Raw genomic sequence first — 23,583 nt, 5'->3', positions numbered from 1 at the left:
TCTTGACTGGCAGGTGCGCTCCAACTCTCTTTATCCATCACTCTTCCTCATGGGTTCACCTCCTTCCTTGCTTTTCCTTTGCATGCTGCTCCCCCTGAAGAGAAACACACAGAGGACTGAGCTACACCAGCCCAAGGGCACTACAGTCAACAGGGGCTGAGTCCGGGGCTGACACCTCCCCACACCCCACAGCGCGCCCACCTTGCCTTGGCACCAGCCCCTGGCACAGCCCTTCCCCTCAGCTCTGCCCTCCCTGCAGCACAGCTTCCGCACGTGCCCTGCTCAGGCTGGACCCCAATGTCACGGGTTAGAGATGTCACAGCTCAGTACAAATGCCCACGGTCCTCACCTGCTCTTTGGTACTTGCGGAGGGTCACGTCGCTGTGCCCCAGGGCACTGGCCTGCACGGCCCTGCCCGGCAGCGGGAGCGTCTGGAGCTGCCGGCTGGTTCTCCAGCTTTAGGGTCACCCGCAGCAGCCCGCTCTCCTCAGCTCTGCACACCTAGCCAGTTGCGCCGCCCAGGCAAAGTCAGCTTCACCCTCTGCCCTACACCTCACCTGCAAACAGCCAACTCTTCAGCTGACAACCATCCAAAACCCACCGACAAACCCTCCAAATCTCAGCCTTTCGCTTTCAACTGCTGCCTCTAGTGCATCTCACAGACAAGCCTCCAAAATCCCCTCATCCTGCAATAATACTACAGCACTCATCGCCTGCGGGAACAACCGCCACAATACCATGCAAACACCAAACGGTTCTGGCACGGAAATATCGCTTTCTCCTCCAGATCCCACCTACACCAACTGCTGACAAACACACGCTGTCCTCACCAAAGCCAAACGCTGCAACAACCAGCGACAACTCAAATGTGCGTGTGCGGCGCAAAACCGCAGGTGTGAGCTAACGCAGAGCTGGGCTTGACAGCTGCACAGCGTGCACCCTGTGGCTTAACGTGGCCAGTCACTGCCATTCCGCCTTCTCCCTGGGAGAAGCGCATGAGCACAGGCTGCTTCAAGGCACGATGCGAGCGGTTTGGATCTCCGGGTCTCTGAGGGCGAGAGCGATAAATGTGATCTGTGTGTGGCGCAGGAACTTCCCGTCCGCTTGCTCCTCCATTCAGTCAGGTGCTGCAAGAGAGGGACAGAGAAAGAAACAGTTAGGACCGGATTAACAACCTCGTCATCCCTGTCCCCAAACCTGCAGGCGTCCTAGGAGGCCTGATCTAAGTTTGGCTCTTCTCCCGCTCTTTGCTGGAATACTTCACTGCACAAATTTCTGTCATGAACACTCTCTTAACCAGTCTGATGTGTTCATAGCTCCCAGCCCAGCGTCCATTCCTCAAGGTACCTCAGCATTTCCCTTTGAAACCAGACCTGAGTGCCATCCCGTCCTGAGCTCCCTCAGCATTGCCCTCTGCAGCCTCTCCGACGTCATCTCCTCCCCGAGGTCCCTCAGCCTTTCCCGCCAAAGCCCCCCCGATGTCACCCCCTCCCCGAGGTCCCTCAGCCTTTCCCACCAAAGCCTCCCCGATGTCACCCCCTCCCCGAGGTCCCTCAGCCTTTCCCGCCAAAGCCCCCCCGATGTCACCCCCTCCCCGAGGTCCCTCAGCCTTTCCCGCCAAAGCCTCCCCGATGTCACCCCCTCCCTGAGGTCCCTCAGACTTTCCCGCCAAAGCCCCCCCGATGTCACCCCCTCCCTGAGGTCCCTCAGCCTTTCCCGCCAAAGCCTCCCCGATGTCACCGCCTCCCTGAGGTCCCTCAGCCTTTCCCGCCAAAGCCTCCCCGATGTCACCCTCTCCCTGAGGTCCCTCAGCCTTTCCCGCCCAAGCTCCTTCCGCGCCGTCCCGCCCTCAGGCTCCTCCGCCGCTCCCCCCGTTCCCGGCCCCTCCCGGCGGCAGCGCCGCCCCCGCCCCTCGCATCGCCCCCGCCCCTCGCACCGCCCCCGCCCCTCGCACCGCCCCCGCCCCTCGCACCGCCCCCGCCCCTCGCACCGCCCCCGCCCCTCGCACCGCCCCCGCCCCTCGCACCGCCCCCGCCCCTCGCACCGCCCCCGCCCCTCGCACCGCCCCCGCCCCTCGCGCCCCCTGGCGCCGCCCCCTCCCGCTCGCCTTCCTCCCTCTGCCCTGTGGCACCACGGGCTCCCCCCTCCGACCCACGGCCCCGCCCGAGCCCCGCGCAGCGCTCAGCCCGGAGCTCCCTTCCCTCACAGCCGCCCGCGTGTTTCCCCCTCGCCTCTTGCTCGGCCCGGCCCGGGGCCGCGCTGTTGCGGCTGCCTGCCCCTCGCCTTCCTCCTGCCCAAACCAGCCTGTCCCTCCCCCTCCAGCCTCCCTCTTCAGCCGGGACCGGGGCGGCCCCGGCCGGTCTCCCCGGTGTCCGCTCGCTCACCGCCGACCCCGCCGCTCCTCGCGCGCTCCTCCCGCCGCCGCACCGGCGGCACGCACTCCCCCGCCCCCGCACTTACGCAGCGTGGCCCCGCCCATCCGCCGCAGGAGCCAATCCCGTCCGCGCCCGCCACCGGGCCCCGCCCCCCCTCCCGGCCCGGAGCCGCCGGCGGCCGCAGAGCGGCGCTGTCCGCCCGCAGCGCGGCCCCGGCCCCGGCGGGGCAGCGGCAGCGGGGCCGGGAGCGCTCGGGCTGCGCCTGCCCGGGACGGCCCGGGACCGAGGGCTCCGCCGCTGCAGCCCGTTTCGTGCCGCTTGCACCCCCGCCTTACACGGCTGCAGCCTTCCTGCTGCTTTAGCTCACACAGCTTTCTTCCTTCTACCTGCACAGCAGTTCACACTCACAAACGTTGCAGAACAATCTACAAACCTTACAAAGATAGACCACGGACCACAGCTTCCTGAGCTTTCGGGTTAAAGTTCCTGTAGATCCCCATGTTTCAATAAAACAGACACCACCAGTAGAGCTGCTGCCTCTGCCGTCTTTGGTCAGAAAGAAGTGACAACACCAGAAAACACATTGGCAGCCGGTGCTTTGACCAGTGAAGGTGGCATCTACAAAAGTCTGATTAAACCAAACAGCCTGAGGTCTTTAGCAAGCTGCAGATCTGCCAGGCATGCTGAAATGCCTGAAATTTACTCCTGCAATATTCCACAATGGAACAGCCCTTCATCTCAAATCTCATCTCCAAGTTCCAAACCAGTACATTAAAAGCTGTCACTAGGTATTAGAAGACCACTGCAAGATCGTATTGCTTTTTGAGTTCAATAAGAATTTTTCAATAAACCAAAACGCAAGCAGTTTCTGCAGTCTGTTGCTCAACCTCCTGTTCATTCCTTAGCCCTGCAGCAATCGGTTTTTATACGACGTGTCAGCAGAGGCGTTTGAAAAACCCCAAACAAAACTTATTCCAGTCCACGGACCCCCTCGCTGCCCCCCCTCACCCTGAGCCCCATGATCAGCACTTGGTGTGGGAGAGGAGCACAGCTCGACATGTTGTATCTGGGATGCTGTATCTATTACGCTGTACCTAGGATGCTATACCTGGGATGCTGTATCTGGGATGGCGTATCTGGGATGCTGTATCCGGGATACTGTATCCAGAATGCCGTATCTAGGATGCCATATCTAGGATACTGTATCTAGGACGCTGTATTTGGGATGCTGTATCCGGGAAGCTGTATCGGGGATGCTGAATCTGGGATGCACCCGACCAGGTGCCTTTGTGTGAACATGAAACAGCCGTCTATACAGAGCTCCCTTGAATCTGTCCGCGTGAGAAATGCAGGACGGGGCAACGTCGTGAAACACGCGGAACCTGGCCAACAAACAGCGCAGCTGTGCACTCACTCCAGCTTAAGCACGAATGCAGCCTGCACCAAGGCACAAGCATGTGGACAAACAATCGTTTGTAGACACACGTGTTTTCACGCGCGAGGTGGTGGGTGCACCTACCTGGGAGCCTGTGGAAAGGTTTCTGCTTGGTTTTCAGTGGAGAATCGTGTGTGTTCACGTGGACAAAAACAATGCGTAGCAACTAGGTTCCAGCGCAGAAAACGCAAGTTTTCCGATGCGCTCTCTTTCTCTCCCTATACCGAGTCGTGTATAGAAACCGCTAAGACTGCGATCGGCAAGTAAGCTACCACGAAGCGTGCCGTACGGAGAAAATACCAACACATCCTCGGTCCACACATTGTTTCTGATACGTGCCTGAACTCAAATACCTTCGTGCTGCTGTGGCACAAATGACGTCCCTCAGAATATGTGATTGCATGCACCTGTGCAATTGCTTGGTTCTACATTCAGTCCTGGTGTGCGGAGCTTTCAGAACTGGCTCTGTGGAGTCGTCTGCGAAAATGTCGCTGACGGAACATGCACCCTCGATTGTTTACCAAAATATAGGCAGACGCGTTTTACCACGTCGTTCAGCATGCAGAGAGCCACGTCTGTTCCGAAGAGACAACGGAAACGCATGTGCACGCACAGAAGAAAAACCCGACCAGGTGCCTTTGTATGAACGTGAAACAGCCGTCTGTGCACTCGCAGACACGGGAAGGTGCATCAATGCAGTCACACAGCTTTTGAGCACAGGCTCTGCTGGTTTTCGCACTTCTAGGCACAATCCCGAAAGCCGCGCACAATGCACAATGTTCATTCGCTAAATGTCGTCTAGGGAAGCATTTCTCCTGTCAATCTACCGCTCAGCTTTCTTCTCGTGATACTGAGAAATGTCAGCGCAGGGAATCCGTCTCTGTCGAGCACACGTCAATCCGTCTTCGGTTTTCCTTTTTTGACTCTGCCTAGATGATTTCCCTGGTCTGCAGCTATCCTAGAAGTTGATTATAGAACTAGTCAAACTGACCTGCGCGAAACTCCCAGACTATTACAGGCAAGACACAATCTCTCCGACAAGCACACAAGTATTCGCTCTCAACTGTAGATCAGGGAGAAGCTTGCGCAGTGACGCCCTGATGTTGCTCTTTCGCGTTAAGGCATGATCTGTTTCGTTTCTCTTGTATTTCGGCTGCGGAAAGCTATTCCTCGCGCACTGTGAAGCATTTGTCAAGGGTGAGAAGTAGCTCGGAGCAGCATTCAGTTGTGCCTGCGACTGTCTTTGCTCCTTTACTAGAAGAGCTCCCGTGCATCTGTACGCATGAGAAATGCAGGACTGGGCAACGTCGTGCGACACGGGGAGCTTTGCCAACAAACGGCGCAGCTGTGCACTCACTCGCGCTTAAGCACGAATGGAGCCTGCAAAAAGGCACACTCATGTGGACAGAAAATCGTTTGTAGACACACACGCTTTCACGCACACGGTCGTCCAAGCACAGGGACGTATATGCACGTACCCTCCAAAAGAATATTCTTGTGCAGCCACGTATGCGTGATGCAGTACGCAAACCATCAACGCACACCTGTTTACTCTCATGCATGTCTGCACGTTTCGCTTACGTCTTTCTGTCCAAAGATGGGAGTGGGCGCCCTTGCGGATGTGTGCATGCGTGTGGCCAAGCGTTTGCTTAAGCATCAGTGTGTGAAAATGTAGGTGCTTTTCTCTAGCTGCGTTCGTGCGCACGAGGTGGTGGGTGCACATACCTGGGAGCTTGTTGAAAGGTTTCTGCTTGGTTTTCAGTGCGGAATCGTGTGTGTTCACGTGGACAAAAACAATGCGTAGCAACTAGGTTCCAGCGCAGAAAACGCAAGTTTTCCGATGCGTTCTCTTTCTCTCCCTATACCGAGTCGTGTATAGAAACCGCTAAGACTGCGGTCGGCAAGTAAGCTAGCACGAAACATGCCGTACGGAGAAAATACCAACACATCCTCGGTCCACACATTGTTTCTGATACGTGCCTGAACGCAAATACCTTCGTGCTGCTGTGCCATAAAAGACGTCCCTCAGAATATGTGATTGTGTGCACCTGTGCAATTGCTTGGTTCTACATTCAGTCCTGGTGTGCGGAGCTTTCAGAACTGGCTCTGCGGAGTCGTCTCCGGAAATGCCGCTGACGGAACACGCACCCTCGATTGTTTACCAAAATATAGGCAGACGCGTTTTACCACGTCGTTCAGCATGCAGAGAGCCACGTCTGTTCCGAAGAGACAACGGAAACGCATGTGCACGCACAGAAGAAAAACCCGACCAGGTGCCTTTGTGTGAACGTGAAACAGCCGTCTGTACATTCGCAGACACGGGAAGGTGCATCAATGCAGTCACACAGCCACCAGCTTTTGAGCACAGGCTCTGCTGATTTTCGCACTTTTCAGGCACAATCCAGAAAGCCGCGCACAATGCAGTTCATTCGCTAAATGTCGTCTAGGGAAGCATTTCTCCGGTCGATCTACCGCTCAGCTTTCTTCTGGCGTTACTGAGAAATGTCAGCGCAGGGAATCCGTCTCTGTCGAGCACACGTCAACGCGTCTTCGGTTTTCCTTTGTTGACTCTGCCTAGATGATTTCCCTGGTCTCTCTTCACCGGAACAGTCGTGGCTGTGCTGCGTTACACACAGGCACAGCCAACGCACACCAAGTGTCCAGAGACACACTCCGCTGAGCTCAACACTAGCACAGATGCACAATTTCGACGAAATCAGCACACATGCTTGTGGAGAGAAAGACATGGACTCACACGCGTATGAAACGACGGATCGATACAGCAGGCGCTAGGAACACAGACTGACCTACAGGTACACTGTCCCCACACCAACAGGGACCGCTCTACAGCTATCCTAGACGTTGATTATCGAAAGAGCCACACTGACCTGCCCCAAACTCCCAGACACTTACAGGCAAGACACAATCTCTCCGACAAGCACACAAGTGTTCGCTCTCAGCTGTAGATCAGGGAAGAGCTAGCGCAGTGACGTCTTGTTGCTCTTTCGCGTTAAGGCATGATCTGTTTCGTTTTTCTTGTACATCGGCTGCTGAGCGCCTTTCCTCGCGCCCCTGTGAAGCATTTGTCAAGGGTGAGAAGTAGCTCGGAGCAGCATTAAGTTGTGCCTACGACTGTCTTTGCTCCTTTACTAGCAGAGCTCCCGTGTATCTGTCTGCGTGAGAAATGCAGGACTGGGTAACGTCGTGCAACACGCGGAGCTTTGCCAACAAACGGCGCAGCTGTGCACTCACTCGCGCTTAAGCACGAATGGAGCCTGCATCAAGGCACACGCATGTGGACAGACAATCGTTTGTAGACACACATGCTTTCACGCACATGGTCGTCCAAGTACAGGGACGTATCTGCACGTACCCTCCAAAAGAATATTCTCGTGCAGCCACGTATGCGTGATGCAGTACGCCAACCATCAAAGCACACCTGTTTACCTTCCAGCATGTAAGCACGTTTCTCGCACCTCTCTCTGTCCAAAGATGGGAGTGGGCGCGCTTGCGGATATGTTCATGTGTATGGCCAAGCGTTTGCTTAAGCATCAGTGTGTGAAAACGTAGGTGCTTTTCTCTAGCTGCGTTCGCGTGCTCGAGGTCTTGGGTGCACATACCTGGGAGTTTGTGGAAAGGTTTCTGCTTGGTTTTCAGTGGGGAATCGTGTGTGTTTACGTGGACAAAAACAATGCGTAGCAACTAGGTTCCAGCGCAGAAAACGCAAGTTTTCCGATGCGCTCTCTTTCTCTCCCTATACCGAGTCGTGTATAGAAACCGCTAAGCCTGCGATCGGCAAGTAAGCTACCACGAAGCGTGCCGTACGGAGAAAATACCAACACATCCTCGGTCCACACATTGTTTCTGATACGTGCCTGAACTCAAATACCTTCGTGCTGCTGTGGCATAAATGACGTCCCTCAGAATATGTGATTGCGCGCACCTGTGCAATTGCTTGGTTCTACATTCAGTCCTGGTGTGCGGAGCTTTCAGAACTGGCTCTGTGGAGTCGTCTGCGGAAATGTCGCTGACGGAACACGCACCCTCGATTGTTTACCAAAATATAGGCAGACGCGTTTTACCACGTCGTTCAGCATGCAGAGAGCTACGTCTATTCCGAAGAGACAACGGAAACGCGTGTGCACGCACAGAAGAAAAACCCGACCAGGTGCCTTTGTGTGAACGTGAAACAGCCGTCTGTACACTCGCAGACACGGGAAGGTGCATCAATGCAGCCACACAGCCACTAGCTTTTGAGCACAGGCTCTGCTGGTTTTCGCACTTTTCAGGCACAATCCCGAAAGCCGCGCACAATGCAGTTCATTCGCTAAATGTCGTCTAGGGAAGCATTTCTCCGGTCGATCTACCGCTCAGCTTTCTTCTGGCGTCACTGAGAAATGTCAACGCAGGGAATCCGTCTCTGTCGAGCACATGTCAATCCCTCTTCGGTTTTCCTTTGTTGACTCTGTCTAGATGATTTCCCTGGTCTCTCTTCACCGGAACAGTCGTGGCTGTGCTGCGTTACACACAGGCACAGCCAACGCACACCAATGTCGAGAGACACACTCCGCGGAGCTCAAAACTAGCACAGATGCATATGTGCGACGAAATCAGCACACATGCTTGTGGAGAGAAAGACATGGACTCACACGCGTCTGGAGTGACGAATAGATACAGCAGGCGCTAGGAACACAGACTGACCTACAGGCACATTGTCCCCACACCAACAGGGACCTCTCTGCAGCTATCCTAGAGGTTGATTATCGAACCAGCCACACTGACCTGCGCCAGACTCCCAGACACAGGCAAGACACAATCTCTCCGACAAGCACACAAGTGTTCGCTCTCAGCTGTAGATCAGGGACAAGCTTGCGCAGTGACGTCCTGTTTCTCTTTCGCGTTAAGGCATGATCTCTTTCGTTTCTCTTGTCCATCGGCTGCGGAACACTATTCCTTGCGCCACTGTGAAGCATTTGCCAAGGGTGAGAAGTTGTTTGGAGCAGCATTCAATTCTGCCTGCGACTGTCTTTGTTCCTTTACTAGCAGAGCTCCCTTGCATCTGTCCGCGTGAGAAATGCAGGACTGGGCAACGTCGTGCGACACGCGGAGCTTTGCCAACAAACGGCGCAGCTCTGCACTCACTGCATCTTGAGCACGAAATGAGCCTCCAAAAAGGCACACGCATGTGGTCAGAAAATCGTTTGTAGACACATATGCTTCCATGTACACAGTCGTCCAAGTACAGGGACGTATCTGCACGTACCCTCCAAAAGAATATTCTCGTGCAGCCACGTATGCGTGATGCAGTACGCCAACCATCAAAGCACACCTGTTTACCCTCCAGCATGTAAGCACGTTTCTCGCACCTCTCTCTGTGCATAGATGGGAGTGGGCGCGCTTGCGGATGTGTGCTTGTGTGTGGCCAGGCGTTTGCTTAAGCATCAGTGTGGAAAATTAGGTGCTTTTCTCTAGCTGCGTTCGCGTGCACGAGGTGGTGGGTGCGCCTACCTGGGAGCTTGTGGAATGGTTTCTGCTTGGTTTTCAGTGCGAAATCGTGTGTGTTCACGTGGACAAAAACAATGCATAGCAACTCAGTTCCAGCTCAGAAAACGCAAGTTTTCCGATGCACTCTCTTTCTCTCCCTTTATGGATTCCTGTATAGAAACCGCTAAGCCTGCGATCGGCAAGTAAGCTACCACGAAGCATGCCGTACGGAGAAAATACCCACAGATCCTCGGTTCACACGTTGTTTGTGATACTTGCTTGAACGCTAATACGTTCATAATGCTATGGCATAAAAGACGTCCGTCAGAATATGTTACGAGCGCACCGGTGCAATTGCTTGGTTCTACATTCAGTCCTGGTGTGCGGAGCTTTCAGAACTGGCTCTGCGGAGTCGTCTGCGGAAATGCCGCTGACGGAACACGCACCCTCGATTGTTTACCAAAATATAGGCAGACGCGTTTTACCACGTCGTTCAGCATGCAGAGAGCTACGTCTGTTCCGAAGAGACAACGGAAACGCGTGTGCACGCACAGAAGAAAAACCCGACTAGATGCATTTGTGTGAACGTGAAACAGCCGTCTATACACTCGCAGACACGCGAAGGTGCATCAATGCAGCCACACAGCCACCAGCTTTTGAGCACAGGCTCTGCTGGTTTTCGCACTTTTCAGGCACAATCCCGAAAGCCGCGCACAATGCAGTTCATTCGCTAAATGTCGTCTAGGGAAGCATTTCTCCGGTCGATCTACCGCTCAGCTTTCTTCTGGCGTTACTGAGAAATGTCAGCGCAGGGAATCCGTCTCTGTCGAGCACACGTCAACGCGTCTTCGGTTTTCCTTTGTTGACTCTGCCTAGATGATTTCCCTGGTCTCTCTTCACCGGAACAGTCGTGGCTGTGCTGCGTTACACACAGGCACAGCCAACGCACACCAAGTGTCCAGAGACACACTCCGCTGAGCTCAACACTAGCACAGATGCACATGTTCGACGAAATCAGCACACATGCTTGTGGAGAGAAAGACATGGACTCACACGCGTGTGGAGCGACGGATCGATACAGCAGGCGCCAGGAACACAGACTGACCTACAGGCACACTGTCCCCACACCAACAGGGACCGCTCTGCAGCTATCCTAGACGTTGATTATCGAACCAGCCACACTGACCTGCCCCAAACTCCCAGACACTTACAGGCAAGACACAATCTCTCCGACAAGCACACAAGTGTTCGCTCTCAGCTGTAGATCAGGGACAAGCTTGCGCAGTGACGTCTTGTTGCTCTTTCGCGTTAAGGCATGATCTGTTTCGTTTCTCTTGTAGATCGGCTGCTGAGCGCCTTTCCTCGGGCCTCTGTGAAGCGTTTGCCATAGGTGAGAAGTAGCTCGGAGCAGCATTCAGTTGTGCCTACGACTGTCTTTGCTCCTTTACTAGCAGAGCTCCCGTGTATCTGTCTGCGTGAGAAATGCAGGACTGGGCAACGTCGTGCGACACGGGGAGCTTTGCCAACAAACGGCGCAGCTGTGCACTCACTCGCGCTTAAGCACGAATGGAGCCTGCAAAAAGGCACACTCATGTGGACAGACAATCGTTTGTAGACACACATGCTTTCACGCACACGGTCGTCCAAGTACAGCTGCGGGGTGCGCGGCCCCTCGGGCAGGGTGCTCCCGGTCTCTTGGCCGCAGGCTGGGGCTGGCAGACGGGTTCAGGTGCTTTGGCCTGCTTTTTTGCCAGCGCCGCCTTCTCGGTGCCGTGAAGAAAATCCCGCGCGGTTGTTTCCGCTCGCTGCTCAGGAGATTCCGCGTCTGGGGCCGTGGACTGAGGAAGAACGTTTGCGAGTTGGAGGACGCTACAAGATATTCCCCGTGGAAGCCGGAGAAGAGGCGAATTGGCTGCCAGTGGAGCTGTGTTCCGTGCAGTCTTCAGTTTAGGACGTTCAGTTTGTCCTTCCAGAAAAGGAGCAGTCATTGGTAGGCCTGGGAGAGGCCATTAAGTGCGTGATCAGAATTGAAGCCAGATTGCACTCGACGTTGCTGCTGTCGGTCTTGGCTTTCGGTGGTTTCCCCACGGCTGCCTAGTGTTTGGGAGCTCGGAGGGGGCGTTTTTTCTTCCCCAGGGAGAGGCTGTGCTTAAAAAAGAATTAGTTTCCTCAGAGAAGTGCAAGTCCGTGTGTGTAAGCCAGCCAAAATCGCCAGCCGAGTCAAGTTCCGAGTGTGCGTCTGTCAGACGGCCGCTTGACGTTGCCGAGTTCCCAGCTGTGCAGTTGTACTGGCGAAGGGCAATGCAGGACGGAAGGGTTTCTTCTGCTGCGGGGACCCAGCCGCCCCCCTTTTCAGCGGAAAGCAGGGGAGCGCGGTTTATTGTTCCCCTTGCAACGCGGCTGCTGGCGCGGGAGGGCTGGAGGGCTGGAGGGGCGGAGCGCTGGTTGGCTGCCCAGGCACGTCAGTCGCCACTCTGTCCGCCTATTAGGTTGCCAGAGGGGCGGGCGTTGAGGTCTCCGTACTGCGCATGCCCGACTCGCGAGCGCTGCTAGGCGGCGAGAGAGGTGATTGACGTGTCCTAGGCAGCCAACCGGGACGCGGCAAGGGGCGGGTGCTGCGGTCTCGCTACCGCGCATGCCCAAAGCACGAGCGCCTGGCCGGAGCGGAGCGGCGAAAGAGGCGGCAGGTGAGTGCGGCCGCGGCGGGGGTGACCGTGCCGGTGGAACGGGGGGGGCGGGATTTGCCGGCGCGGAGGCGTTCGTCTCCGGTTCCCCCCCGCCGAGCGGGCGAAGCTGGCGGGAGGCGTGTGACCCTGCGGGCAGGTGCGCCGAAGGCTGGCGGTCTGGAGCCGTGTCTCCCTCCGGCGCAGCGCCCGTGCCCGGTCCGGCGGTCCCTCCGGGAGCGGCGCAGCCCCCGTTAGTCGGGGGGACGTTGAAAAGCAGAGCCGGTGGCGTGGCGAGCGGGGCGCCGCTTCGGCGGGAGCTCGGGGCGAGGCGCGACGGGTTCTGTGTCCTGTGGGCGCGGCTTTCGCGCCGCGGCTGTCTGTGTGCTAGACGCCCTCAGTCCTAAGGAGATGTGTCTTTTGGGATTCGTTCTACAAGTCAAAGAGAGGAGCCGAATATGTGCTGAATGTTATAGTTAGAACTGATATTCTGTGAAGGAGTGAAGTGGCCTGAAAAAAAGACACATTTCTTAAAAGCTAGTGCAGCATTGTGTATCTTCACATGAATCGACTCAAACGTCCCCCCCGTAAATAAAACCCAACTCCCCCCAGAAACAACAGAGAAGAAACGAGCTAGCAGAGCTCCTGTGACAAAAGGAGGTCAGTATTTTTCCCTCAGTTTTTTCCTTATCTGAAGAAATCAAAGAGAATTTTAGATGGTATTTTTTCCGTCTAAATCAAGTGTTGGCGTAGACTTTTGTGTTCAGATAATCAACATTGTCTGTAAAGAATTGTTTAACCAAAACAAGCAGAAACCAAAACCAGGTTCAGACCTGTAAGAAGCATAGAATAATTTCGTTTGTAAGAGACCATCTAGGGGGGTCACCTTGTTGAATTGCCTTCACAATGAGATCAGGTCACTGAATGCCTTGTCTACTGAAATTCTGAGTATCTCCAAGGTTGGGGATTCCATGGGCTCCCCGGGAAGCTGGTGCTTAACCATTTGTGTCACCAAACATGCTAAAAAAATACCTCACTAGTTAGCTTTGTTTTACCATGAGAAGCTTTTGTTCTCTTCCTAGGTGTTGCAACCATCATTATTGTGGGTGATGAAGGAGCTTCTGGGGTGGTTGGGATAGCACATTCATCCCAGCATGTTCTGATTGGAGAACCTTCAGGAAATTATAATGGGACTGCTCTTATTAGGTGAGTACATCACTCATTTATCCAAAACAGCTCTGTTTCAAAAGCTATGAGGCTCCACATTTGGCAAGAATTAATTGAATGCTGCATTTCATTATCACTTCTAAAATCATAAGTATTTTTAAAATTAGATGCTTGTTTTTTAAGAAGGGCAGAACATACTACGTAGGTGTCTTTTCAGTATTGCTGAGGAGCTTTAGATATGTCTTCCAATTATTTACAACATAGATTCATTAAAGGAAAGAGGATTCTAATCAAAGGAATAGGGGAAGGCAGTCAATTATATTTGAAGATGCTTTGTGCTTTTCAGGATTCAGTTCAGGATTGGTGCTTGAGCTGAAATTCGGTACATTGTTACGATGATCAGCATAACCAAAGCAGCACTGGGTCTTAGTTGAAACAAGATGCAATTCTTTCACTGCATTCAGTCAGCTGAAAACAAGATGAAGAAATCACAATGTTACCATACCTTCTAACAGAATTGGAGAAAAAGTATTACAACACTTTCCCTTAGTGAAACAGCAAATAGAAGCAAGAAAACAGATTCTCATGCTGCCCTGAGAATCCCAACAGACAAAGGGATGCTTTGTGCAGCACCAGTTTAGAACATGTACTAGATCATGGTATAGACAATTTCTTGCCATGCTTCAGTTCACCGAGAATGTCATGAGTAGGATTAGCCTCTAGCTTTTTAGACAAGCAGCACACAGAACATTTCTCAAGTGATCTCATAGTACTATTCTCGTATCTTTCTGCCTTCAAAACCAAATTACCTCTGGGTGCTACCCGTAAGTCCCATTTCCCTTCTGTTTTGCATGTCTGTTTCCTGAAAAGCAGAAAGACAGCTCAGTTTTCAGCTGCCAACTTTGGGCTGTATGCACAAAGAAACTATAAAGTGCTCTGGGTAAAAATACAGCTCAAGATGCCTCCCAACACGGGGAAGTAAATCAGAACTGCAGACACGTTATTGCTCTGAAGAGGTTACGGTAAAGATCTTAATAGTGACTTAATAGATTAAAATTCAAGCTTCACAGTGCTGGTAACATTTCTTCCGTGCACAACAATATCTATGCTTTATATCTCTGGATTTGGTATCAAATATTAAAGGTAGAAGATTAAATCTGTGTTTGCATTCTGCAGCCTGACACGTGGCCCAGGGATTTTTGGTGAAATCATAATATATTGGAATATAACACTCCGTCATCACACAGAATTTATTGAGACGTCGGGGACCTTGACAATGCGAGACAGGCAGTGTGCAGCAGTGGTTCTGATACAGGTACAAGAGATTTTACACCAGTAGCTCTTTCAGGTTCTTCCTTTTATCTAGCCAGCATCTTGATTAGAAATTAGTTATACCTCTCTACCTGGAAATGGTTAATTGGTTCTTCTCCCTAGGCTGTCGATGATAACCGTCCTGAGGAGAAGCGTTACTACTCATTTGTATTAACTGGGATCAGTGATGGAGGACTCATAAATGAATCTAGCAGCACAGCAAATATTACCATGGCCTCCAGTGATTTTCCATACGGAGAGTTTACATTTTCACGAGAAATATTGCTGACAACAGAAGAAGAAAAATGGGTATATGGTTAAAATTCCTTCTTACGTAAAATAGCGATAGATATCAATATTGTCGGTAGATTTATACTTAACTTTAGGAAAAAAAAAAAAAGGCAGAGATTTATTCTGCATTTATCATAGCATAGCCCATCTGAGGCTTTTGGTGTTTTTAATACTCTGAGGAAGATGCCTGTCTGTTAAATTATGTGTATTCTGCACTTACTGCAGCAAATTGTCACCTGGCAGAACCGTTGAGAAGGTGCCTATAGAACAGTCTCAGAATGGTAACAGAAAAGCAAAGCCATTTTTTAAAGCAAATGTCCTCTCTCCCTCAGGTTAACATCACTGTTTTGCGTTCAAGGGGATCCTATGGCAAAGTGCGTCTTTGCTTGCAGAGAATAAATGGGACTGCAGAGGAGGGAGTTGATTTCACCCCCACAGTAAGGGAACTGTTATTTGAACCACATGAGGAGAGTAGAATGATTTCGGTTGAAATTCATGGTGACGACTTTCCTGAAGGTCCTGAAGACTTTTCAGTGATGATTACCAAAGTGGAACTCCAAGGAAGGTCAAGATAAAATTAATTATAAGATAAAATTAATTAAAAGCAGGAGATCAAACTGTATTTGGAATCTGATCTACCTGCATAAAGGCACCGCTGGATTTCAGGTGTTTTACTGTAAAATTTCATATGGCAGCTATAATAGTAATAATAATACAAATTGGATGTATGGCAATCCAAATTCTTTCAACATTAATTTTAAGATTTTGCTGATTCAGATTTATTAAAGCTGAAAGTCCATCCATTACATAGAAGTTGTCAAATCACATGAAACTCAAAGAAGAAGATAAAATGTGAAAGAAAAAGCGAAAGACCCACATTTCTGTGAAAAAACTGCCAGTTTTGCAGATATAGTTTGAAAAAGTGTGACCAAAAATCTTCAGTGGTAACTGTCAGAAAATAAAAGTATTTGTGTGCATTTCCTGTTACGTGCTACAGAAACCTCAGTTTATTTTCTTTTCTGTAACTAATATCTAGAATTTAATAAAATGGCATTGTGGCTAACTAGCACTTCAGAATTTCTATTTTGAATGTTTATTTTTCTCCAAAGGATTCTATATTTTCCCACATATAATCAATTATTAATATGTTGTGTTCTGTAAAAAGAGCACATATTTAAATGTAGCTTGTTAGCAGATGCAAGAATTTTTATGTCGCTTGTGTTACTCTGTCACTTCCCCCGACCTGGGAGGCAGTTATAATATGTCACTACTGTAAATCTGAAACTGGTATCTTCCACAGATTAATTGGGACATCTTGGGACCCAATGCAGAAGAGGTTTTATCTCCCCCGAATAGTGACATTGGTGACCCTGTGAACGGATCATTCTATTTTGAAGAAGGGGAAGGAGGGCTGAGAACTATTAATCTACAAATCCATCCTCGTGAAGAAGTTGAAGTTCAGGAGATCTTCATTATTAGGCTGAGCCTTATGAAAGGTGAAGCAGAACTAGATCCTAAGGCAAACAGCATTACACTAATAGTAAGTCATTATTGCTTTTCTTCCTCTTGAGATCTCTGGTATTGGTATTTATCCTGCAAAGCTTTGAAGGGTAATCATAATGATTGAATAGCTTGTCATTTGCCTCTTTTTCTTTTGCCTCCCCTACTACATGGGTTTGATGGTCGTGGTCAACGGGGCAGAGTCCAGTTGGGGCCTGTATCTAGTGCAGTCCCTCAAGAGTCAGTACTGGGGCCTGTATTATTCAATATATTCATCAATGACTTGGACGAGGGAACAGAGTGACTGTCAGCAAGTTTGCTGATGACACCAAGCTGAGAGGAGTGGCTGACCCTGGAAGCTATGCTGCCATTGGGAGACCTGGACAGGCTGGAGAGTTGGGCAGGGAGAAATTTAATGAAATAGAACAAGGGCAAGTGTAGAGTCTTGTGTCTGGGCAGGAACAACTCCAGGTTGCAGTATAAGTTGGGAAATGACCTATTAGAGAGCAGACTCTCTCAGACTCTCTTCTAAATACTGATGTACTCTTGAGTCTTCTTAAGAGGAGAAAACTCAAGAGGAAGAACTAATTGATACATTCCCTATAGCATCTAGCAATGAAAATCTCAATGTTTCAAAGAATAATACTATTCACTTTACATTTCTGATTGTTTAATTTTTTTTTATTCAATTACTTCCTTAAAGATACAGAAGTTTGGTGATCCCAACGGAATGGTACAGTTTGCTCCTGAATCGTTAACTGAGAAAAACTTCACAGAACCCTCTGCAGTGGAAGGGCCACAAAGTATTCCACTGTTTGTCAGACGAATCCAGGGCACCATGGGAAACGTAACGGTATTCTCACTCTCTTCCTAATCAACATTATAATCTGAAATAATCCTCTGTATCAATGCATGGAGGGAGATCTTATTCTGTGCCTTTCAATTGCGTATTTCTCAAATTTTGAAATGTCGCCTTTTAGACTGAGTTTAGCAAGGGCTCAGCTCTAGTAGTTGTGGTTTGTAGAGTCAGATTCAGTCTCCCCTGGTCAGTGAAAAAAACAGAAAACCAGCACTGGAGTGCTTGTCTTGCTTTCTCTCTCCCTCTGCTCCTGTGCTTTTGATGGGAGAACAGGAGAGACCAGACTTTCATAGTGAGCTTTCTTTGAGATCCTCACAATTTACTCTTTTTCAGCCATATGTAAAGGTAAGAATCAGACATTTTAGAATCATCACTTACATTGTCTTTACCTAAAGTTGTTTGCGAGTCAGCATTTTCACAAGTACTCATTTATTTAAAAAAAAAAAAATTAATAAAAAGCATCTAATGTGTTTAATGAGAACTCTTCACACCTTTCTGTCGTGAGGAATTCTGGAAACTGGAAAAACAGCAAGGATATCTTGGTGTAAAAATAGAAATAATTTCAAGCAATTGTTCAGAGATTCCGTATAGTTTTACGTAGGTGTCCAGAAGATATACAAAGGTAATCTTTGCATTCACAGTACTGCTGGAAGAACAACACACCACTTTGTAAGATAGTCTATGTGCTTCTTTCTATGCATACTTAAACAAATTTTTATTTTACCCATTTAAACCCAACCTATTCCGTATGCAATCTATACTGAACCATGAATGTGAAAGTTTCCGACTCTGTGGGTGATATTGCCTTCATTTTGTGCATTTTCTAAATAAATTTCAGGTTTACTGGGAAATACGTAGTGAATCTGACATCACGGGTGACTTTCTTAGGACAGAGGGATCTGTTGTCGTTGCTGACCAGGAGAGCACAGCTGAGATAATCATCTACCTGTTACCTGACGATGTTCCAGGACTGCTTGAGAACTATGTGGTGCAGCTGATTTCAGTAGAAGGTGGAGCAGATTTAGACCAAGAGAAAAGAATTTCGGAAATCAATGTGTTTGCAAATGATGACCCCTATGGAGTGTTCGCCCTGTACTCTGACCAGCAGTCAGTACTCGTAGAGAGGAACCTGGATCGTCGGTATGTTCAGATCAATGTAACTCGGCATGCTGGGGCATTTGGAGAAGCAATTGTGGAGTACCATATCACATCTCATTGTGAAGAAGCACTAATTGAGCCTGAGAATGAGGTGGGATACCTCACAATAAAAGACGGTGCCAGCTTTGGAGTGAAAAGAGTGCCAATAAGCAACCAGGTCTGTATTATCCTTTTAAGTCACGTGGTATCTATTGTTTCCATTTGTGTTCATCACAATACAAATGTGCTGGAATAAGATACTGAACTCTCAATACTGTCCACTGTCAAGAAGCAGAAAAGAGAGTTTTGGTATAATGAATTTCCTATTTATGGACTAGAAGTGGGTTCAAATATCACATTTTCAGGTAATAACTGCAAAATCACTCTATGCATGTGTTCAAATATCCAGTGTTTCCTTCCATCATTGCTTTGTGTTACTATCAGTTCAATATTTTGTTATTTTATGTATTCAAATATTCTTATTAACCCTAAGAGTTAAGATCAAGCTGAGACCCACTATGTTAGATACAGTTCAGTAAAATGGCAATACTTGCTCTATAAACTCACCTTTCAATTAACTGCTGGTAAATTACAATCACAATATTGCTGTTTTAACTGTGTTTCTTTATAGAAAGATAATCAACAAAATGCTTGACTTGAAAACACTGCTTTTTCATGCAAACAACAAAATCTGCTGATTTTTCTGCCACTTAACTCTTTGAACTGGTGGTTATCGTGTTTTCAGTGGAATTCCATTGCCACCATTTTAATTGCATTCTTCCTCTCAAAGGCGTTTATTGTACTGGGCTTGAATTTTACCCTGGAACTGACTAACGTAAGCCTGGTTGGGACAAGTGCCAAGGATGTGCCAAAATATTAGGAAAAGCGAAGTCAGCCATTCTGGTTGTTCCTGAGGAAGCTGCCAATTCACAGGTCAGTAGACTGACTGCAGTGTAATTTTCTACCGCAGAAGGAAGGTACGCTTCATTACAAAAGGCAGCCGCTATAAGAATTCAGTTTGCTCCTTAAAGTTTTCATCATTGCAACCAATTTAATGACCAACAAGACTGTTCCAGTTATTACTTGTACTGTATATTGTCTTTTCTCTGATACAAATTCATATAGAGATGTGTAAATGCAGTTTGAAAAGGTCTCTTCATCTATAAAATGTAAATAGCATAAATATGATGATTTACTTATGCTTTTGTTTACATGAAGTGGAAGTTCTGAGACTTAGAGGAAAATAGCTAGTTCTGGACGATGTTATTCCTTTAAGTACAGCAGCCCCAAAGTAGATAAGAGCATGCATGCAGTATCACGTGCAAAAAGAAGTGGAGGTCATGCTGCGTTTTAGTGCAGTTGACAGTACCTTTGACTAATCACTGAGTGGGGAATTTTCCATTTGTCTGCTTTGTATGAGACAGAAAAAATATACTATACCTGTTCCAATATGGCATATGTGCTACAGTTCCCTTTTTATGTGGCAAGCAAAGACAACAGCATGCTGAGTTTTTGTCTCTTAAATTTTATTGAAGTCTTTATGTAATGATTTTAATTCTCTTGACACACTGTTTTGTCTTTCAATTTGGAATTGAACTTAATTCAAATGGTCTTTCTGTAAACATTGTTTACTACCATACATCCACTTATCATTTTAGAATGTGTGAATTATCTTTTCATTCCCATTTTTTGGTCAAAGAAAGAAAAGTACATCATACTATCAAGAATGTTTTTGTGAACAATGTAATGTGACAACAACTTACTTTCACTGGATAGACAAATGATACTTTATTTTAGACCTGTGTGTATCTGTATGGTACCACAGCCATTGCATGTGAGCATTAAGGGCAGGTTGGTTTGTTTTCCTTTTGAATGACAGACACAAAATGCTATAGTCAGTGTTTTCAGTACCAAAATGTCATTCATACTGGTTCCTTTTTTTCCCTGATATCTAATTCTCAGAAGTCTAAGATTTAGAAATGTTGAAGAGTTGTGAAGAAAGCATTTATATATATATATACACAAACATATATAGACATGTACATACATGTATTTATATGCATGTGTAACTACTGTTAAGATGCCTACCTTACAAAATATAGTACTCTTTCATATATGTTATTGTCCACTTTTATTCCATTTTCTATAACAAAATCCATTATGTTTCCACAGGTTGGCTTTGAATCTGTGATTTTACGACTTACAGACATTATAGCAGGGACAGGCCAGGCTGTCATCACCAGAAAAGGAGCTTATGGCTCTGTCATCGTGAGCTGGATCTCAGGATACCCAGCAGACCTGATCACTGACTTTGCTCAGTCAGGCAATATTACTCCTCTGTTTGGTGAGTAACAGTCTGAGGAAACAGCTACGAAAGTTGCATAAGTGATGATACCACCTTTTAGTTATATATACCTCTGTATGCTCTCTCTATTAATAAAGCGTCATTAGATTGAAATGGTATGGTCTAATTTTTAGCTATAAGGGATGTGTGCATTTTATAAGCAAAAAAACCCTTCAACTCCATAGATACATGTCTGGGAGGCAGGCACGATGCTGTGGCCATGAAGGACAGCTTCATATAGGAAAGACCCTTATCCAGTTTTCTTCTTCCTAAATGGAGTGGAATTGTGATTAAAGTCTGTACTTTAGCGCATTCTCAGATAAAAAGAGGATTCCTATTGGATTATTTTGACTTTTGCTCTCTCTCACTCTCTCTTTCCTTCAGGTACTGTTGCATTTTCCTCTGGTGAGCAAAGTAAAGTGATTTCATTTCAGGCCACTCCAAGCCTAAATAAATGTAAGTCATTTGCCATCACTTTAACAGCAGCGCACAGCAATGTGTCTGGTGGGGCTCGCCTGAGGTAAGGATGCTACTTGTATTTTTGAGTCGCACCAATGCCATAAGAATTATGACCTGTGTACAGATACAAAACTTATACAAATCCCTGTTGTTATTATTATAGGCAGCTAGTAACTTGTAGTCCATTCTTTGATAAATTTGTATAGCTTGTCTCAGGTGAGAACAAAGTGATCTAGATCTGACCTGTTCAGAACTGAGGCTTTTATCCAACTCCAGTCTATTTCATAGGTGCCTAGAATAACGGAGACAGTCAAGACAATGAAGATCAACAGTTTTAGCCGGGAAGCTGAAGACTGAAAGCAACTCTTAACAGTTTTCATTCGTGTCCCTAAAAATCCATATTTAGAAGGTCTTACATAACAAATTATTTATAATAAGAAAAATAAAACAAGAAATGTTCTGAAAATACCTAATTTATATAAACCTCCTTTTTATTTTTTAAAAAAACAAAACCATTACGTTTAATGTAGTTTTCCATCTCAGATAAGTTATCTATTCTTCAAGCTATTTTATTTTCATTCATCCTTAGCCATTGATAGCTAGAAGTGGTATAAAAAGAATGGACATGGAGTAACACCACGTATGGAGAAAGGTTTTGGCTTCGCCATGTTACAATTACAGTGGCAAATCTGAAGGAAGTCAGGAGTGAAATGGATGGATAAATCCTGAGATTGAGCCCTTCTCCTGGGCTTGTCTGTCCTGTGGACTGGTGTCCTCAGAGCCCCTATTTACCCTGTGAATCAAATACATTAAGTATGTGAGAATGACCTTTCCTAGAAAACTGAAGATGACATCCCATGGAGGGTAAAGGTGACTTTGAAGAGCTTTTGGCTCCCTTAGTGGTGGAAATGGTCTAGTTTTTTGACCAAAATCACTGTAATTTTAGTGCCATTTGATAGCCTCTAGCACTGAATAATAGGTCAGTTCTGCAGACAGGTATAAGACACAAGATTTAACGAAGAGTTTTGCCTCTATGCTTATTTTCTAATAAGAAAGGGATCTATTTAATATGAATGAAGTAGAGCTTAAGTTTATATTGATCACAGGGCTCAGATCTGGAAAAAAAATTCCTGTGAGGGGGCAGTTAGTATTTCAAAGCCCCACTGTAAGTTTTAAAATAACTTCCTCTCATTCTCTAGCTTCCTGGCTCTAACTGTAGATCTGTTAGGATCTGTCTATCCCTCAGTTTTCCTTTGAAATGGGAAGTTTGTTCTATAGATAAAACTGGTGTTACTCGGGGTGGCTGTATTGTAATGTATCTTCTTTCATTGTGTCCACAACGGAAAAACATCATACTTTACTTTGCTTCTCCGTTTTCTCAGGAAGACTTTATTTTATTTAAACTTTACTCTGTATCCTGTGCTGATTTGGGTGCATTGCATCTGAGGAGGGCTGTTCGATCCTATTATTACAAAATCATTTTTCAGGCAATCATGTTACATCTTGCTTTGGTATGGTTGCTATTTCTTCCCTCTGCTATTAGACATTTGTTTAATCCGCTTTCTTACAGCCATCATTGATTGTTCACTGGAAATTATTCTGCTTCAGTGTTTTACTTTTCTTCACGCTTCGTATTTCCTCTGTCAACTTTGGTGTCTTTTCTGTTTCAGATCGGGTTTTACAACAGCTGAAATTGAGCCAATGGGGATCTTCCAGTTTCCTCTTAACTCAAGGTCTGTTTCAGTTGAAGATGATGTTTGGGCAGTCACACTACATGTCCAAAGATTGATTGGTTTTCAAAGTAATCTCACTAAATTGACATATCAGACCATTCCAGGAAGTGCCAAACCACTAGAGGACTTTGTACCCATCTACAATGGAGAGCTTACGTTTTTACATTTTCAGACAAACGCTGTGATAGAAATATCAATAATTGATGACTCTGTCTCTGAAATTGAGGAATTTTTTTTTGTAAATTTGACTTGTGTGGAAATTTTGGATGTTCAACCTGTGAACCTTGCCTGGAGTCCACGTCTGAATCCAGCTTTCAGTGTTGCAGCCGTTAATATCCTCGCTAATGATATTCTTCATGGAATACTAAGTTTGGGGCCAGAGTTTATTTATGTTGAAGAAGATGCCAACAACAGTACCCCCAACACAGCGATACTTCATATCAGAAGGACCAAGGGTTTTACTGGTGATGTTGAAGTAACCATTAAAACCTTTGGGGGAGTGAGTGCACAAAGGGGAGCAGATTCATATCCTTTTATGAAGGATTTCCTTCCGTTTATGGAAGATCCAACTTCACTTGGGCAATGGAAGGGGAAGATTTTGAGGAACAGTCAGTCTCTTTGACTTTGCTGGATGGACAAAGAGAAAGCAGGGTGTCCATAAAGATTTTTGACGATGATGAGCCTGAAGGACAGGAATTGTTTTATGTTTTCCTCTCAAATCCTGAATATGGAGCTCAGATTGTAGAAGGAAAGGATGAATATGGATTTGCTGCTTTTGCAACAGTAATTATTGCAGGTAATATTATTTCCCTGGGAAAATTAATA

Source organism: Nesoenas mayeri (genome assembly GCF_963082525.1).
Source record: "Nesoenas mayeri genome assembly, chromosome: 29".
NCBI lineage: Eukaryota > Metazoa > Chordata > Aves > Columbiformes > Columbidae > Nesoenas > Nesoenas mayeri.
The sequence above is the reverse complement of the archived record's forward strand: the minus strand, read 5'-3'. Positions refer to the sequence as shown.